The sequence below is a fragment of the Oncorhynchus keta genome, unplaced genomic scaffold (assembly GCF_023373465.1).
Source record: "Oncorhynchus keta strain PuntledgeMale-10-30-2019 unplaced genomic scaffold, Oket_V2 Un_contig_28320_pilon_pilon, whole genome shotgun sequence".
NCBI lineage: Eukaryota > Metazoa > Chordata > Actinopteri > Salmoniformes > Salmonidae > Oncorhynchus > Oncorhynchus keta.
The window spans coordinates 15001-31387 of NW_026285977.1; the positions used below are offsets into that span (position 1 = coordinate 15001).

At 49.2% G+C, this 16387-nt stretch overlaps 1 long non-coding RNA gene across 1 annotated transcript; it reads left to right on the forward strand.

Moving 5' to 3' along the window:
• The first annotated feature begins 777 nt into the window (after positions 1-777).
• On the forward strand, positions 778-15476 carry LOC127923097 (uncharacterized). Its single transcript, XR_008113309.1, has 3 exons — positions 778-1622; positions 8450-8550; positions 14858-15476. It is a non-coding gene; the product is annotated as an uncharacterized LOC127923097 (long non-coding RNA).
• Positions 15477-16387: the final 911 nt, after the last annotated feature.

Consider the following 16387-nt stretch of genomic DNA (forward strand, 5'->3'; position numbering starts at 1 on the left):
CCTGTGTTTTGTGGTCCTACTCTGGAGGCGTTGTCCAATGATGCTGGGTTGGTGAGGGTATCGCTTTTTAGCTGGGTGTGTTGTTGGGACGAATCCTCCGCTGGATAAATCCGGTCCTTGGGGTATCTGTAGGTGGACTTTGGCGGGCTCGGTTCTATTCAGATCTTGGGAGTGGTATGGGACAGGAAGGAGAGTACAGAGGTCACCTCAATGACTCTGTCTCTGCTTCGTCTTTACCGTTAGCAACCTGGTCAGGGAAGGTTAAGAGGGTTTGCGTCGTCAAAGGGATAAGTCCGTTCCTAGATGGTGTTGACTGGAAGAGAGTATGGGGTAGGTGGTAACAGAGTTATAACCTGTTCCTGCTGATTATCATTCCATACCACCCAGGTCTGGGTATGGGATGGAGGAGAAAATGCAGAGGCCACCTAACACTCTGCCTCTGCTCCGTTCCCTCAATCACCCTGGTCAGGGTATGATGTGGGGGAAGGTTAGGAGGGTTGTGTTGCCCAAAGGAGCCCTTCCCTATGTCAACCTTATGAGGGTATGACAAGGTCTCTGGGTCCCCTGGTATGGTGGGGGTAAGCTGTTTTCTTTGAGGGTTTCTTTGTCTTTGGTTCTTAGTTGATCTTGGGTTGGTGAGATCGGGTTGTCCTGTGTGGTCGGAGTAGGAAGATGCCTAATATGCCCTTTGTAGAAGCCTGAACAGGGTCTCTGTGTGAGGTGAAGTCGGCGTTCCAATGATGAGACTGGGCTGCTGGTCAACGTTTTGTCTGCTGGTCCTTCTGTGCGAGTCTTCTTTCAGTTGTTTTTGGTATCTAGAGGGTCCAGGAGTCCCACGGTGAGGGATTGGCTGTGGGTCTAGTGGTCAACTGGGGGATTCATCCTGTGGTTCTGTCCAGCAATCCCATGTTTAGATGGTGTTGACTGGGAAGAGAGTATGGGGGTAGGTGGTAACAGAGTTATAACCTGTTCCTGCTGATTATCATTCCATACCACCCAGGTCTGGGTATGGGATGGAGATGAAAATGCAGAGGCCACCTTAACACTCTGCCTCTGCTCCGTTCCCTCAATCACCCTGGTCAGGGTATGATGTGGGGGAAGGTTAGGAGGGTTTGTGTTGCCCAAAAGGAGCCCTTCCCTATGTCAACCTTATGAGGGTATGACCGGGTCTCTGGGTCCCCTGGTATGGTGGGGGTAAGCTGTTTTCTTTGAGGGGTTTCTTTGTCTTTGGTTCTTAGTTGATCTTGGGTTGGTGAGATCGGGTTGTCCTGTGTGGTTGGGGTAGGTAGGAGCCTGTAGTGCCATTAGTTGAAGCCTGAACAGGGGTCTCTGTGTGAGGTGAAGTCGGCGTTTCCAATGATGAGACTGGGCTGCCGGTCCTCGCTTTTTATCTGCTGGTCCTTCTGTGCGAATCTTCTTTCAGTTGTTTTTTGGTATCTAGAGGGTCCAGGAGTCCCACGGTGTGGGATTGGCTGTGGGTCTAGTGGTCAACTGGGGGATTCAGCCTGTGGTTCTACCCAGCAATCCCATGTTTAGATGGGGTTGACTGGGAAGAGAGTATGGAGGTAAGTAGTAACAGAGTTTGAACCTGTTCCTGCTGATTAACATTCCATGCCACCCAGGTCTGGGTATGGGATGGAGATGAAAATGCAGAGGCCACCTTAACACTCTGCCTCTGCTCCGTTCCCTCAATCACCCTGGTCAGGGTATGATGTGGGGAAGGTTAGGAGGGTTTGTGTTGCCCAAAAGGAGCCCTTCCCTATGTCAACCTTATGAGGATATGACCGGGTCTCTGGGTCCTCTGGTATGGTGGGGGTAAGCTGTGCGACGATCCTATGATGAGACTAGGTTGCCGGTCGAAACTCTTATTCGGCCGGACCCTCTGTGCGTCTCTTTCAAAAAATGTAGAGGGTCTATGTAGATAACTATGCCCCGTCGAAATTGTTTGGGCTTGTATTGTGATGAAGTAGGGGGTCTGAGTAGCCATCAGAGTGCCCAGGGTCATCGCTGTCCTGTAGATCTTCCGTGTGTGTGTCCCTGTGTAAAACTGAAAGTAAGGAGAGAGAAAAGTACAAAGGAAATTGAGTAGCCAAAAGGAGATACCCCCGAAGTCCGTGTGGAACCTGCCTTCCTTACAGCATCACAACGGATCTAGGGGCAGCCCAGCCACGACGCGTTTCTGCTTTGCTCAGCTTCATCAGGTGGCAGGGAGAAAAAAATGTGCAAAAATAGGTGCACTTGGTCGTAGTACGGTAAAAAGGCCGTATTTTGGACCGGAAAAATAAGGATGTGGGTGTATGTGTGGTTGAGGCTCGAAGGTCTAGAAGGTCTATGAAGGTCCGTCGTAGGAGTACCTATGGGGGAGGAAGTAGTGGGATTTAGGGTACAGACCGAATTAACGATGTAGCGGAAAGCTGTAGGCTTCTTTTCCTCCGGGAGGAGAAGGGGTAGGGCGGAGAGGGGGTAGGGGATGAGAGGTGCAGAGTGCCCGCTGGTATCTAGATCCTGGTGAGGTGTCTTTATTTAGGGAGTAGCATATAGCTAGAGCCCAGTCGTTCCGATGAGATGCCTGTAGAGAGTACAGGGCCCCAGCTGATGTCTTGATCCAGGTGAGGTGTTTGGGGGGTAGCATATAGTTAGGGCCCAGGGGGTATGAGGCCCCAACTTGATGTCTGGATCCAGGTGAAGTGTCTTTGAGGGAGTAGCATGTAGCTAGAGCCCAAGGGGTGTGTGAAGTCCCAGCTTGATGTCTTGATCCCGATGAGGTGTCTTCTTTAGGGGTATGAGGCCCCAGCTGATGTCTTGATCCAGGTGAGGTGTTTGGGGGGTAGCATATAGTTAGGGCCCAGGGGGTATGAGGCCCCAACTTGATGTCTGGATCCTGGTGAAGTGTCTTTGAGGGAGTAGCATGTAGCTAGAGCCCCAGGGGGTGTGTGAAGTCCCAGCTTGATGTCTTGATCCCGATGAGGTGTCTTCTTTAGGGGTATGAGGCCCCAACTTGATGTCTGGATCCTGGTGAAGTGTCTTTTAGGGAGCAGCATATAGCTACAGTCCAAGGGGTGTGTGAAGTCCAAGCTTGATATCTTGATCCCGATGAGGTGTCTTTTTCAGGGGTAAGCATACAGCTAGGGCCCAGTAGATCCGTTGAGGAAGAGGTTGTCCTTGTAGAGTTCCAGCTTGAGTCTTTGTCCAGTTGAAGGCTCTTCGGGGTCTCTTCGACCCTAATGGTGCTGAGACTGAGGATGCTCCTCTTTTTATGGGAAATAATAGGGGTGTGGTTTAGCCAAAGATCGTTTCTATTGGTGGACCAGGTGTGCATGCGGTGTGCATGTGAGAGGCATGCTTGTCTCTTGGCCAATGAGATTTTTCGTTTTTTTTTTTCGGGTAGGCGTCTGTTCGTCTGTTAGGTGTAGGGGAGCCTCTATCATTGAATCCTATGGAGAATTATATGGAAAGGATGGAACTTTGCTTTTGGGGTGCTGTATAGGATGTGGGGGTCCCAGAGGTGTGGGGTTAATTTTAGGTAAGACAAGACGTCTAAGGGGTCAGAATAAGCCAAACGTGGAGTTTCTGTGATGAGTAGAAGTATATTAGATCCTCCTCTGAAAAAGTAGTGTTTGACCTCTGTGTCTCCATTGACTTGTGTGTTAGCGTCGGGAGCGGTCTGCTCTTGTTGGGGGTTTGGGCCTGGAAGGAACCCAGGATAAGGTTCTGTAGTTTCAGGAGTCGTTGGGGGTAGGGTGGACATCTGTGGGATTCGAATGAGACTATAGTTGAGTTTCTAGGTGACCCATAGGTCTATCTGTAGGCTTTCAAAGGTGGTGGACATCTTTTTCCGTTTTTGGAGTTTGCGTTAGAGTGCAGAAAGGAGCGATGTAGAGTTGAAGTGAAGGTCGTGAACTTTGGTCATATCCAGGTGTGTGGGGAACTTGTAACCTTGTTTCTTTGTTGAAGGGTAGTGGTAGGTAGTGTTTCTGAGGGGTAGTTTCAGTTTGGCCGGCTTGGAAGTGTTCCTAAACTGTTCGTCTTTAGTTGGTGCTTTTTTGACGGAGTATAGCTTCCATCGCGTTTTCGTCCATTTGGGATCCTGGGCATATAGTAGATTTGGCCGTGTTGTTTAGTTAACGTCCACTTGGGGAATGGGAGGTATGGGTCCAGAAAACTTTTTGGCTGTGTCCAGTGATGTTTGTCCTCCGAAGGTGATGGGACCACTCCAGAAGGGGAGAGACTTACCTGGGGGAGGGGGAATACTTACCTGGGGAGGGTCTGGTGTAGGATGTTGGTATTGTTCTGGGGTTTTTTGTATGTGGGTGTATGGTGCAGGGGTGTGAGTGTGGTGGGCCTATATAGTAATTTGTATTATTTTGCTCCTAAGTTGGAGATACGGTCATCAGGATGGGTAAAGAAGTCTCTTACATCTGCGTCAGTGTGGTGAATCCAGTTCTTTGTAGAAAAAGGTCTTTGTCTTTAGCTGGGGGTGGAATCCTCTTTGGTGGGAAGGTAAGAGAGAGGGGTCTTCTTTTGTTGATGAAAAAAAAAAGGGGGGATCTTTGGGAGGAATCCTTCTTGGGTATTTGGGAAAAAAGGGGGGTTCTTTGGGAGGAATCCTCTTCTGTGAAAAAAGTTGGGGAAAGGGGTCTTCTTTCGTTGAAAAAGAGGGGGGGGGGGGGGGTTTGTATTTTTGAGAAGAATCCTCTTCGGGGGAAAAAGGTGGGATATTGGGGAAGGGGTCTTCTTTCGTTGAAAAAAAGGGGGGTAGTGTAGGTGGTGTATATCCAGGGGTCAGGAGTAGAGTAGGGTTATTTTAGTTGGTATGTAATCTAAGATTTATTTTAAACCTGTTCACCATCAAACCAATCCAGAAGGTACAAGGGTGGAAAAAACCTTGTATAGGGTCAGATTTGGGAGGATCCCAGTAGGTGTAAGGAATAACATTTCCTTGGCTTGCTGCGTCCATACCCTACATCCGGCAACGCAGCGGTGACTCGCCAAGTGTTTGGTTTCTAGTTTTGAGTCGGTTGATCCACTTCCATCTCTGACACGTGGAAACCGGAGGGGGGAAGGGATGGGTTGCACTCCACATCATATACGCGCGGGTCGGAGGGTACGGGCGCGGCCGGCCAAAGTTGTAGGCCCCATGGTAGCCCACTTGTAGATTAACCCGTTGGTTGGGTTAAAGGACTGTCTGTCTGTAGGGTTAAGGTTAGGTATGGCTTAAGAATGGTTAAGGTTAGGGTTTAGGGTTAGGGTAAGATATGGTTTTTAAGAAGGTTTAAGGTTAGGGTTAAGTTTAGGTATGGGTTTTGAGATGGTTAAGGTTAGGGTTAGGGTTAGGGTAAGGTATAGAAAAGGTTAAGTTTAGGTAGGTCTGTCACCTCAACTTAGGATCAGGCAAAGCCCTTGAGTTGCGTCCCTTATGCAGGTACGGTCCTCGGTTGGTTGCCATGTGTCCATGTCGAGTGGTATGGTCATGATGTCCAGGTCCGCTGTGTCAACGGAGGTGGAAAGCATAGTGCAACTTAGGAGTTTTTACTCTCTTTCAGATCCTTCTTTTTAGCTCCATGTTGTCTATGTATCAACCTCAGTGTTCGTCAGTCTTTGGTCCTGGATGTTTTCAATCATGTGTATGATTGGGAGTTATTCCCTTCCAGGATCCTAATTCCAAATCAACCCATGTCTAGTCGAATCCAGCTGGTCTGTATGGGTATACTCGGCGTAGGATCAGGCAAAACCATCGAGTTGCGTACCTTGTGCAGGTCCGGACCTCAGTCGGTTGCCATGTGTCCCTGTCAAGTGGTCAGTCTATAACAGCCAGTGGTTTGAGTAGACAAAGACCAGAAGGCGAGCCCTCTATACGGTTGTCATGCATCCGCCCCTGGAGTCACGTCCTGTGTTTCGGTCGGTGTATGGAGGGTTTGAAACCGGCAAACCTTCTCTGGCTTACGTATGAAACGTCCGGCAGTAGTAGAAGTTAATTGGGTGTTTCCATTCCAACCATCTCAGTCGTAGGTAATTCAGAGGTTTTGGGTAATAGTGACCAGTGGAATTACTCCCTTCCAGGATCGTAAAGTTTCCAGAGGTATATCATCCCTAGACAGTGAATTGGTTCGTAGTCCAGGTAAAAAATGGTTCGGTTGTCCAGGCTAAGTACGGCGGGGTAAGGGGTCCCCCAGTGGGTTATTCCCCTGCGGGGTCCGATACCTCGCCAGACATCATCTGGGCACCCCAGGGTTATTCGGCAGACGCGATCCTCCAGCCGCAGCGCATAACCCAAAAGCCCCTCTTTTGGGTATCCCAACCCGCTAGGAGGAAACACGCGCTACTGAACCTACTGCCAATCCAGATCTAATCTGGGGTAGATAGTGGTCCAGCGCGTTACGTGAGTCTCCCGTGTGTAAGGGGGCTGGGAGGGTTGAGCCGATTGGTCTGCCAACAGGCCCCAGAGGGGTCCCGAAGGAGTCCGGTCTACCATTTCCTCCCGTCTTCTTGCTTGGTGTATGGTTGGGCCTGATTGCTTAGGGTCTACTCGCTGCGGGGAGTCGACAAAACCGTGCCCCCAGAGTAGTTGGAGAAAAAGGTTCTCGTCCGTTGGGGGTGCTGGTGGGTATCTTCGGTGAGGTAGATTTGGAAGGATGGTGGGATGGTGAAGGTTCTAGGTATATAACATTTAGATATTTAGATTATATTTTGTAGTTTCTTTTCATCAAAAGGTCCATGGTCATGGTAACCCTGAGTTCAAGAAACTTGGAAAATAAAAGTGATATATTTATATATAGATATATAGTTATATCCCTTTTTTTTTTTTTTTTTTTTTTTTTTTTTTAAGAAAGTATTTATTGAGAGTCCATGGGCATGGTAACTCTATGGTGCTATTGAATGTCTGTTTTTGTGGTCTTAATGACCCCCTATCTTTTGTATGGGATGTGGGGTGTGTAAGGTGCAGGTGCAGTGTCTGTCCGGACGTTCCTCCGCTGTACTGAAAGCCTCAGTGGTGGTCCAGCCGTAGTGGTGGGGGCCTGATGTTCCATTCAGTATCTTTATTCCTGTGTTTTCGGTCCTATTCTTGAGGCGTAGATCCAATGATGCTGGGTTGGTGAGGGTATCGCTTATTAGCTGGGTGTGTTGTTGGGCTGAATGTCGTGGATAAGTCCGGTCCTTGGGGTATCTGTAGGTGAACTTTTTAGCGGAGATCGGTTCTATGAGTAGATGGCTTGGGAGGGTATGGGACAGGAAGGAGAGTACAAAGGTCACCTCAACACTCTGTCTCTGCTTCGTACCGTCAGGCACCCTGGTCAGGAAAGGTTGGGAGGGTTTGCGACATCCAAAAGGAGTCCGTACCTATGTCAGCCTTGTGAGGGTATGACAAGGTCTCTGGGTCCCCTGGTATGGTGGGGGTGAGCTGTTTTCTTTGAAGGGTTTCTTTGTCTTTGGTTCTTAGTTGATCTTGGGTTGGTGAGATCGGGTTGTCCTGTGTGGTCGGAGTAGGAGAGGGCCTATTATGCCCTTCGTAGAAGCCTGAACAGGGGTCTCTGTGTGAGGTGAAGTCGGCGTTCCAATGATGAGACTGGGCTGCTGGTCAACGATTTTTATCTGCTGGCCCTTCTGTGCGTTTCTTCTTTTAATTGTTTATGGGAGGTTTGGTGTCTAGAGGGTCCTGGAGTCCCACGGTGTGGGATTAGCTGTGGGTCTAGTGGTCAACTGGGGGATTCATCCTGTGGTTCTGTCCAGCAATCCCATGTTTAGATGGTGTTGACTGGGAAGAGAGTATGGGGGTAGGTGGTAACAGAGTTATAACCTGTTCCTGCTGATTATCATTCCATACCACCCAGGTCTGGGTATGGGATGGAGATGAAAATGCAGAGGCCACCTTAACACTCTGCCTCTGCTCCGTTCCCTCAATCACCCTGGTCAGGGTATGATGTGGGGAAGGTTAGGAGGGTTTGTGTTGCCCAAAAGGAGCCCTTCCCTATGTCAACCTTATGAGGGTATGACCGGGTCTCTGGGTCCCCTGGTATGGTGGGGGTAAGCTGTTTTCTTTGAGGGGTTTCTTTGTCTTTGGTTCTTAGTTGATCTTGGGTTGGTGAGATCGGGTTGTTCTGTGTGGTTGGGGTAGGTAGGAGCCTGTAGTGCCATTAGTTGAAGCCTGAACAGGGGTCTCTGTGTGAGGTGAAGTCGGCGTTCCAATGATGAGACTGGGCTGCCGGTCCTCGCTTTTTTATCTGCTGGTCCTTCTGTGCGAATCTTCTTTCAGTTGTTTTTGGTATCTAGAGGGTCCAGGAGTCCCACGGTGTGGGATTGGCTGTGGGTCTAGTGGTCAACTGGGGGATTCAGCCTGTGGTTCTACCCAGCAATCCCATGTTTAGATGGGGTTGACTGGGAAGAGAGTATGGAGGTAAGTAGTAACAGAGTTTGAACCTGTTCCTGCTGATTAACATTCCATACCACCCAGGTCTGGGTATGGGATGGAGATGAAAATGCAGAGGCCACCTTAACACTCTGCCTCTGCTCCGTTCCCTCAATCACCCTGGTCAGGGTATGATGTGGGGGAAGGTTAGGAGGGTTTGTGTTGCCCAAAAGGAGCCCTTCCCTATGTCAACCTTATGAGGATATGACCGGGTCTCTGGGTCCTCTGGTATGGTGGGGGTAAGCTGTGCGACGATCCTATGATGAGACTAGGTTGCCGGTCGAAACTCTTATTCGGCCGGACCCTCTGTGCGTCTCTTTCAAAAAATGTAGAGGGTCTATGTAGATAACTATGCCCCGTCGAAATTGTTTGGGCTTGTATTGTGATGAAGTAGGGGTCTGAGTAGCCATCAGAGTGCCCAGGGTCATCGCTGTCCTGTAGATCTTCCGTGTGTGTGTCCCTGTGTAAAACTGAAAGTAAGGAGAGAGAAAAGTACAAAGGAAATTGAGTAGCCAAAAGGAGATACCCCCGAAGTCCGTGTGGAACCTGCCTTCCTTACAGCATCACAACGGATCTAGGGGCAGCCCAGCCACGACGCGTTTCTGCTTTGCTCAGCTTCATCAGGTGGCAGGGAGAAAAAAATGTGCAAAAATAGGTGCACTTGGTCGTAGTACGGTAAAAAGGCCGTATTTTGGACCGGAAAAATAAGGATGTGGGTGTATGTGTGGTTGAGGCTCGAAGGTCTAGAAGGTCTATGAAGGTCCGTCGTAGGAGTACCTATATGGGGGAGGAAGTAGTGGGGTTTAGGGTACAGACCGAATTAACGATGTAGCGGAAAGCTGTAGGCTTCTTTTCCTCCGGGAGGAGAAGGGGTAGGGCGGAGAGGGGGTAGGGGATGAGAGGTGCAGAGTGCCCGCTGGTATCTAGATCCTGGTGAGGTGTCTTTATTTAGGGAGTAGCATATAGCTAGAGCCCAGTCGTTCCGATGAGATGCCTGTAGAGAGTACAGGGCCCCAGCTGATGTCTTGATCCAGGTGAGGTGTTTGGGGGGTAGCATATAGTTAGGGCCCAGGGGGTATGAGGCCCCAACTTGATGTCTGGATCCAGGTGAAGTGTCTTTGAGGGAGTAGCATGTAGCTAGAGCCCAAGGGGTGTGTGAAGTCCCAGCTTGATGTCTTGATCCCGATGAGGTGTCTTCTTTAGGGGTATGAGGCCCCAGCTGATGTCTTGATCCAGGTGAGGTGTTTGGGGGGTAGCATATAGTTAGGGCCCAGGGGGTATGAGGCCCCAACTTGATGTCTGGATCCTGGTGAAGTGTCTTTGAGGGAGTAGCATGTAGCTAGAGCCCCAGGGGGTGTGTGAAGTCCCAGCTTGATGTCTTGATCCCGATGAGGTGTCTTCTTTAGGGGTATGAGGCCCCAACTTGATGTCTGGATCCTGGTGAAGTGTCTTTTAGGGAGCAGCATATAGCTACAGTCCAAGGGGTGTGTGAAGTCCAAGCTTGATATCTTGATCCCGATGAGGTGTCTTTTTCAGGGGTAAGCATACAGCTAGGGCCCAGTAGATCCGTTGAGGAAGAGGTTGTCCTTGTAGAGTTCCAGCTTGAGTCTTTGTCCAGTTGAAGGCTCTTCGGGGTCTCTTCGACCCTAATGGTGCTGAGACTGAGGGATGCTCCTCTTTTTATGGGAAATAATAGGGGTGTGGTTTAGCCAAAGATCGTTTCTATTGGTGGACCAGGTGTGCATGCGGTGTGCATGTGAGAGGCATGCTTGTCTCTTGGCCAATGAGATTTTTTCGTTTTTTTCGGGTAGGCGTCTGTTCGTCTGTTAGGTGTAGGGGAGCCTCTATCATTGAATCCTATGGAGAATTATATGGAAAGGATGGAACTTTGCTTTTGGGGTGCTGTATAGGATGTGGGGGTCCCAGAGGTGTGGGGTTAATTTTAGGTAAGACAAGACGTCTAAGGGGTCAGAATAAGCCAAACGTGGAGTTTCTGTGATGAGTAGAAGTATATTAGATCCTCCTCTGAAAAAGTAGTGTTTGACCTCTGTGTCTCCATTGACTTGTGTGTTAGCGTCGGGAGCGGTCTGCTCTTGTTGGGGGTTTGGGCCTGGAAGGAACCCAGGATAAGGTTCTGTAGTTTCAGGAGTCGTTGGGGGTAGGGTGGACATCTGTGGGATTCGAATGAGACTATAGTTGAGTTTCTAGGTGACCCATAGGTCTATCTGTAGGCTTTCAAAGGTGGTGGACATCTTTTTCCGTTTTTGGAGTTTGCGTTAGAGTGCAGAAAGGAGCGATGTAGAGTTGAAGTGAAGGTCGTGAACTTTGGTCATATCCAGGTGTGTGGGGAACTTGTAACCTTGTTTCTTTGTTGAAGGGTAGTGGTAGGTAGTGTTTCTGAGGGGTAGTTTCAGTTTGGCCGGCTTGGAAGTGTTCCTAAACTGTTCGTCTTTAGTTGGTGCTTTTTTGACGGAGTATAGCTTCCATCGCGTTTTCGTCCATTTGGGATCCTGGGCATATAGTAGATTTGGCCGTGTTGTTTAGTTAACGTCCACTTGGGGAATGGGAGGTATGGGTCCAGAAAAACTTTTTTGGCTGTATCCAGTGATGTTTGTCCTCCGAAGGTGATGGGACCACTCCAGAAGGGGAGAGACTTACCTGGGGGGAGGGGGGAATACTTACCTGGGGGAGGGTCTGGTGTAGGATGTTGGTATTGTTCTGGGGTTTTTTGTATGTGGGTGTATGGTGCAGGGGTGTGAGTGTGGTGGGCCTATATAGTAATTTGTATTATTTTGCTCCTAAGTTGGAGATACGGTCATCAGGATGGGTAAAGAAGTCTCTTACATCTGCGTCAGTGTGGTGAATCCAGTTCTTTGTAGAAAAAGGTCTTTGTCTTTAGCTGGGGGGGTGGAATCCTCTTTGGTGGGAAGGTAAGATCTTGGAGAGGGGTCTTCTTTTGTTGATGAAAAAAAGGGGGGGGGGATCTTTGGGAGGAATCCTCTTCGGTGGAAAAAGGTGGGTATTTGGGGAAGGGGTCTTCTTTTGTTGAAAAAAAAGGGGGGGGGTTCTTTGGGAGGAATCCTCTTCTGTGAAAAAAGTTGGGGTATTGGGGAAAGGGGTCTTCTTTCGTTGAAAAAGAGGGGGGTTTGTATCTTTGAGAAGAATCCTCTTCGGTGGAAAAAGGTGGGATATTGGGGAAGGGGTCTTCTTTCGTTGAAAAAAAGGGGGGTAGTGTAGGTGGTGTATATCCAGGGGTCAGGAGTAGAGTAGGGTTATTTTAGTTGGTATGTAATCTAAGATTTATTTTAAACCTGTTCACCATCAAACCAATCCAGAAGGTACAAGGGTGGAAAAAACCTTGTATAGGGTCAGATTTGGGAGGATCCCAGTAGGTGTAAGGAATAACATTTCCTTGGCTTGCGTCCATACCCTACATCCGGCAACGCAGCGGTGACTCGCCAAGTGTTTGGTTTCTAGTTTTGAGTCGGTTGATCCACTTCCATCTCTGACACGTGGAAACCGGAGGGGGGAAGGGATGGGTTGCACTCCACATCATATACGCGCGGGTCGGAGGGTACGGGCGCGGCCGGCCAAAGTTGTAGGCCCCATGGTAGCCCACTTGTAGATTAACCCGTTGGTTGGGTTAAAGGACTGTCTGTCTGTAGGGTTAAGGTTAGGTATGGCTTAAGAATGGTTAAGGTTAGGGTTTAGGGTTAGGGTAAGATATGGTTTTTTAAGAAGGTTTAAGGTTAGGGTTAAGTTTAGGTATGGGTTTTGAGATGGTTAAGGTTAGGGTTAGGGTTAGGGTAAGGTATAGAAAAGGTTAAGTTTAGGTAGGTCTGTCACCTCAACTTAGGATCAGGCAAAGCCCTTGAGTTGCGTCCCTTATGCAGGTACGGTCCTCGGTTGGTTGCCATGTGTCCATGTCGAGTGGTATGGTCATGATGTCCAGGTCCGCTGTGTCAACGGAGGTGGAAAGCATAGTGCAACTTAGGAGTTTTTACTCTCTTTCAGATCCTTCTTCTTTAGCTCCATGTTGTCTATGTATCAACCTCAGTGTTCGTCAGTCTTTGGTCCTGGATGTTTTCAATCATGTGTATGATTGGGAGTTATTCCCTTCCAGGATCCTAATTCCAAATCAACCCATGTCTAGTCGAATCCAGCTGGTCTGTATGGGTATACTCGGCGTAGGATCAGGCAAAACCATCGAGTTGCGTACCTTGTGCAGGTCCGGACCTCAGTCGGTTGCCATGTGTCCCTGTCAAGTGGTCAGTCTATAACAGCCAGTGGTTTGAGTAGACAAAGACCAGAAGGCGAGCCCTCTATACGGTTGTCATGCATCCGCCCCTGGAGTCACGTCCTGTGTTTCGGTCGGTGTATGGAGGGTTTGAAACCGGCAAACCTTCTCTGGCTTACGTATGAAACGTCCGGCAGTAGTAGAAGTTAATTGGGTGTTTCCATTCCAACCATCTCAGTCGTAGGTAATTCAGAGGTTTTGGGTAATAGTGACCAGTGGAATTACTCCCTTCCAGGATCGTAAAGTTTCCAGAGGTATATCATCCCTAGACAGTGAATTGGTTCGTAGTCCAGGTAAAAAATGGTTCGGTTGTCCAGGCTAAGTGCGGCGGGGTAAGGGGTCCCCCAGTGGGTTATTCCCCTGCGGGGTCCGATACCTCGCCAGACATCATCTGGGCACCCCAGGGGTTATTCGGCAGACGCGATCCTCCAGCCGCAGCGCATAACCCAAAAGCCCCTCTTTTGGGTATCCCAACCCGCTAGGAGGAAACACGCGCTACTGAACCTACTGCCAATCCAGATCTAATCTGGGGTAGATAGTGGTCCAGCGCGTTACGTGAGTCTCCCGTGTGTAAGGGGGCTGGGAGGGTTGAGCCGATTGGTCTGCCAACAGGCCCCAGAGGGGTCCCGAAGGAGTCCGGTCTACCATTTCCTCCCGTCTTCTTGCTTGGTGTATGGTTGGGCCTGATTGCTTAGGGTCTACTCGCTGCGGGGGAGTCGACAAAACCGTGCCCCCAGAGTAGTTGGAGAAAAAAGGTTCTCGTCCGTTGGGGGTGCTGGTGGGTATCTTCGGTGAGGTAGATTTGGAAGGATGGTGGGATGGTGAAGGTTCTAGGTATATAACATTTAGATATTTAGATTATATTTTGTAGTTTCTTTTCATCAAAAGGTCCATGGTCATGGTAACCCTGAGTTCAAGAAACTTGGAAAATAAAAGTGATATATTTATATATAGATATATAGTTATATCCCTTTTTTTTATTTTTTTATTTTTTTATTTTATTTTATTTTATTTTTTTTTTTTTTTTTTTTTTTTTTTTTTTTTTTTTTTTAAGAAAGTATTTATTGAGAGTCCATGGGCATGGTAACTCTATGGTGCTATTGAATGTCTGTTTTTGTGGTCTTAATGACCCCCTATCTTTTGTATGGGATGTGGGGTGTGTAAGGTGCAGGTGCAGTGTCTGTCCGGACGTTCCTCCGCTGTACTGAAAGCCTCAGTGGTGGTCCAGCCGTAGTGGTGGGGGCCTGATGTTCCATTCAGTATCTTTATTCCTGTGTTTTCGGTCCTATTCTTGAGGCGTAGATCCAATGATGCTGGGTTGGTGAGGGTATCGCTTATTAGCTGGGTGTGTTGTTGGGCTGAATGTCGTGGATAAGTCCGGTCCTTGGGGTATCTGTAGGTGGACTTTTAGCGGAGCTCGGTTCTATGAGTAGATGGCTTGGGAGGGTATGGGACAGGAAGGAGAGTACAGAGGTCACCTCAACACTCTGTCTCTGCTTCGTACCGTCAGGCACCCTGGTCAGGAAAGGTTGGGAGGGTTTGCGACATCCAAAAGGAGTCCGTACCTATGTCAGCCTTGTGAGGGTATGACAAGGTCTCTGGGTCCCCTGGTATGGTGGGGGTGAGCTGTTTTCTTTGAAGGGTTTCTTTGTCTTTGGTTCTTAGTTGATCTTGGGTTGGTGAGATCGGGTTGTCCTGTGTGGTCGGAGTAGGAGAGGGCCTATTATGCCCTTCGTAGAAGCCTGAACAGGGGTCTCTGTGTGAGGTGAAGTCGGCGTTCCAATGATGAGACTGGGCTGCTGGTCAACGCTTTTTATCTGCTGGCCCTTCTGTGCGTTTCTTCTTTTAATTGTTTATGGGAGGTTTGGTGTCTAGAGGGTCCTGGAGTCCCACGGTGTGGGATTAGCTGTGGGTCTAGTTGTCAACTGGGGGATTCATCCTGTGGTTCTGTCCAGCAATCCCATGTTTAGATGGTGTTGACTGGGAAGAGAGTATGGGGGTAGGTGGTAACAGAGTTATAACCTGTTCCTGCTGATTATCATTCCATACCACCCAGGTCTGGGTATGGGATGGAGATGAAAATGCAGAGGCCACCTTAACACTCTGCCTCTGCTCCGTTCCCTCAATCACCCTGGTCAGGGTATGATGTGGGGAAGGTTAGGAGGGTTTGTGTTGCCCAAAAGGAGCCCTTCCCTATGTCAACCTTATGAGGGTATGACCGGGTCTCTGGGTCCCCTGGTATGGTGGGGGTAAGCTGTTTTCTTTGAGGGGTTTCTTTGTCTTTGGTTCTTAGTTGATCTTGGGTTGGTGAGATCGGGTTGTCCTGTGTGGTTGGAGTAGGTGGGAGCCTGTAGTGCCATTAGTTGAGGCCTGAACAGGGGTCTCTGTGTGAGGTGAAGTCGGCGTTCCAATGATGAGACTGGGCTGCTGGTCAACGCTTTTTATCTGCTGGCCCTTCTGTGCGTTTCTTCTTTCAATTGTTTATGGGAGGTTTGGTGTCTAGAGGGTCCTGGAGTCCCACGGTGTGGGATTAGCTGTTGGTCTAGTTGTCAACTGGGGGATTCATCCTGTGGTTCTGTCCAGCAATCCCATGTTTAGATGGTGTTGACTGGGAAGAGAGTATGGGGGTAGGTGGTAACAGAGTTATAACCTGTTCCTGCTGATTATCATTCCATGCCACCCAGGTCTGGGTATGGGATGGAGATGAAAATGCAGAGGCCACCTTAACACTCTGCCTCTGCTCCGTTCCCTCAATCACCCTGGTCAGGGTATGATGTGGGGAAGGTTAGGAGGGTTTGTGTTGCCCAAAGGAGCCCTTCCCTATGTCAACCTTATGAGGGTATGACCGGGTCTCTGGGTCCCCTGGTATGGTGGGGGTAAGCTGTTTTCTTTGAGGGGTTTCTTTGTCTTTGGTTCTTAGTTGATCTTGGGTTGGTGAGATCGGGTTGTCCTGTGTGGTTGGAGTAGGTGGGAGCCTGTAGTACCATTAGTTGAGGCCTGAACAGGGGTCTCTGTGTGAGGTGAAGTCGGCGTTCCAATGATGAGACTGGGCTGCCGGTCAACGCTTTTTATCTGTTGGTCCTTCTGTGCGTATCTTCTTTCAGTTGTTTTTGGTATCTAGAGGGTCCAGGAGTCCCACGGTGTGGGTCTAGTGGTCAACTGGGGGATTCAGCCTGTGGTTCTACCCAGCAATCCCATGTTTAGATGGGGTTGACTGGGAAGAGAGTATGGAGGTAAGTAGTAACAGAGTTTTAACCTGTTCCTGCTGATTAACATTCCATGCCACCCAGGTCTGGGTATGGGATGGAGATGAAAATGCAGAGGCCACCTTAACACTCTGCCTCTGCTCCGTTCCCTCAATCACCCTGGTCAGGGTATGATGTGGGGAAGGTTAGGAGGGTTTGTGTTGCCCAAAAGAGCCCTTCCCTATGTCAATCTTATGAGGATATGACCGGGTCTCTGGGTCCTCTGGTATGGTGGGGGTAAGCTGTGCGACGATCCTATGATGAGACTAGGTTGCCGGTCGAAACTCTTATTCGGCCGGACCCTCTGTGCGTCTCTTTCAAAAAATGTAGAGGGTCTATGTAGATAACTATGCCCCGTCGAAATTGTTTGGGCTTGTATTGTGATGAAGTAGGGGGTCTGAGTAGCCATCAGAGTGCCCAGGGTCATCGCTGTCCTGTAGA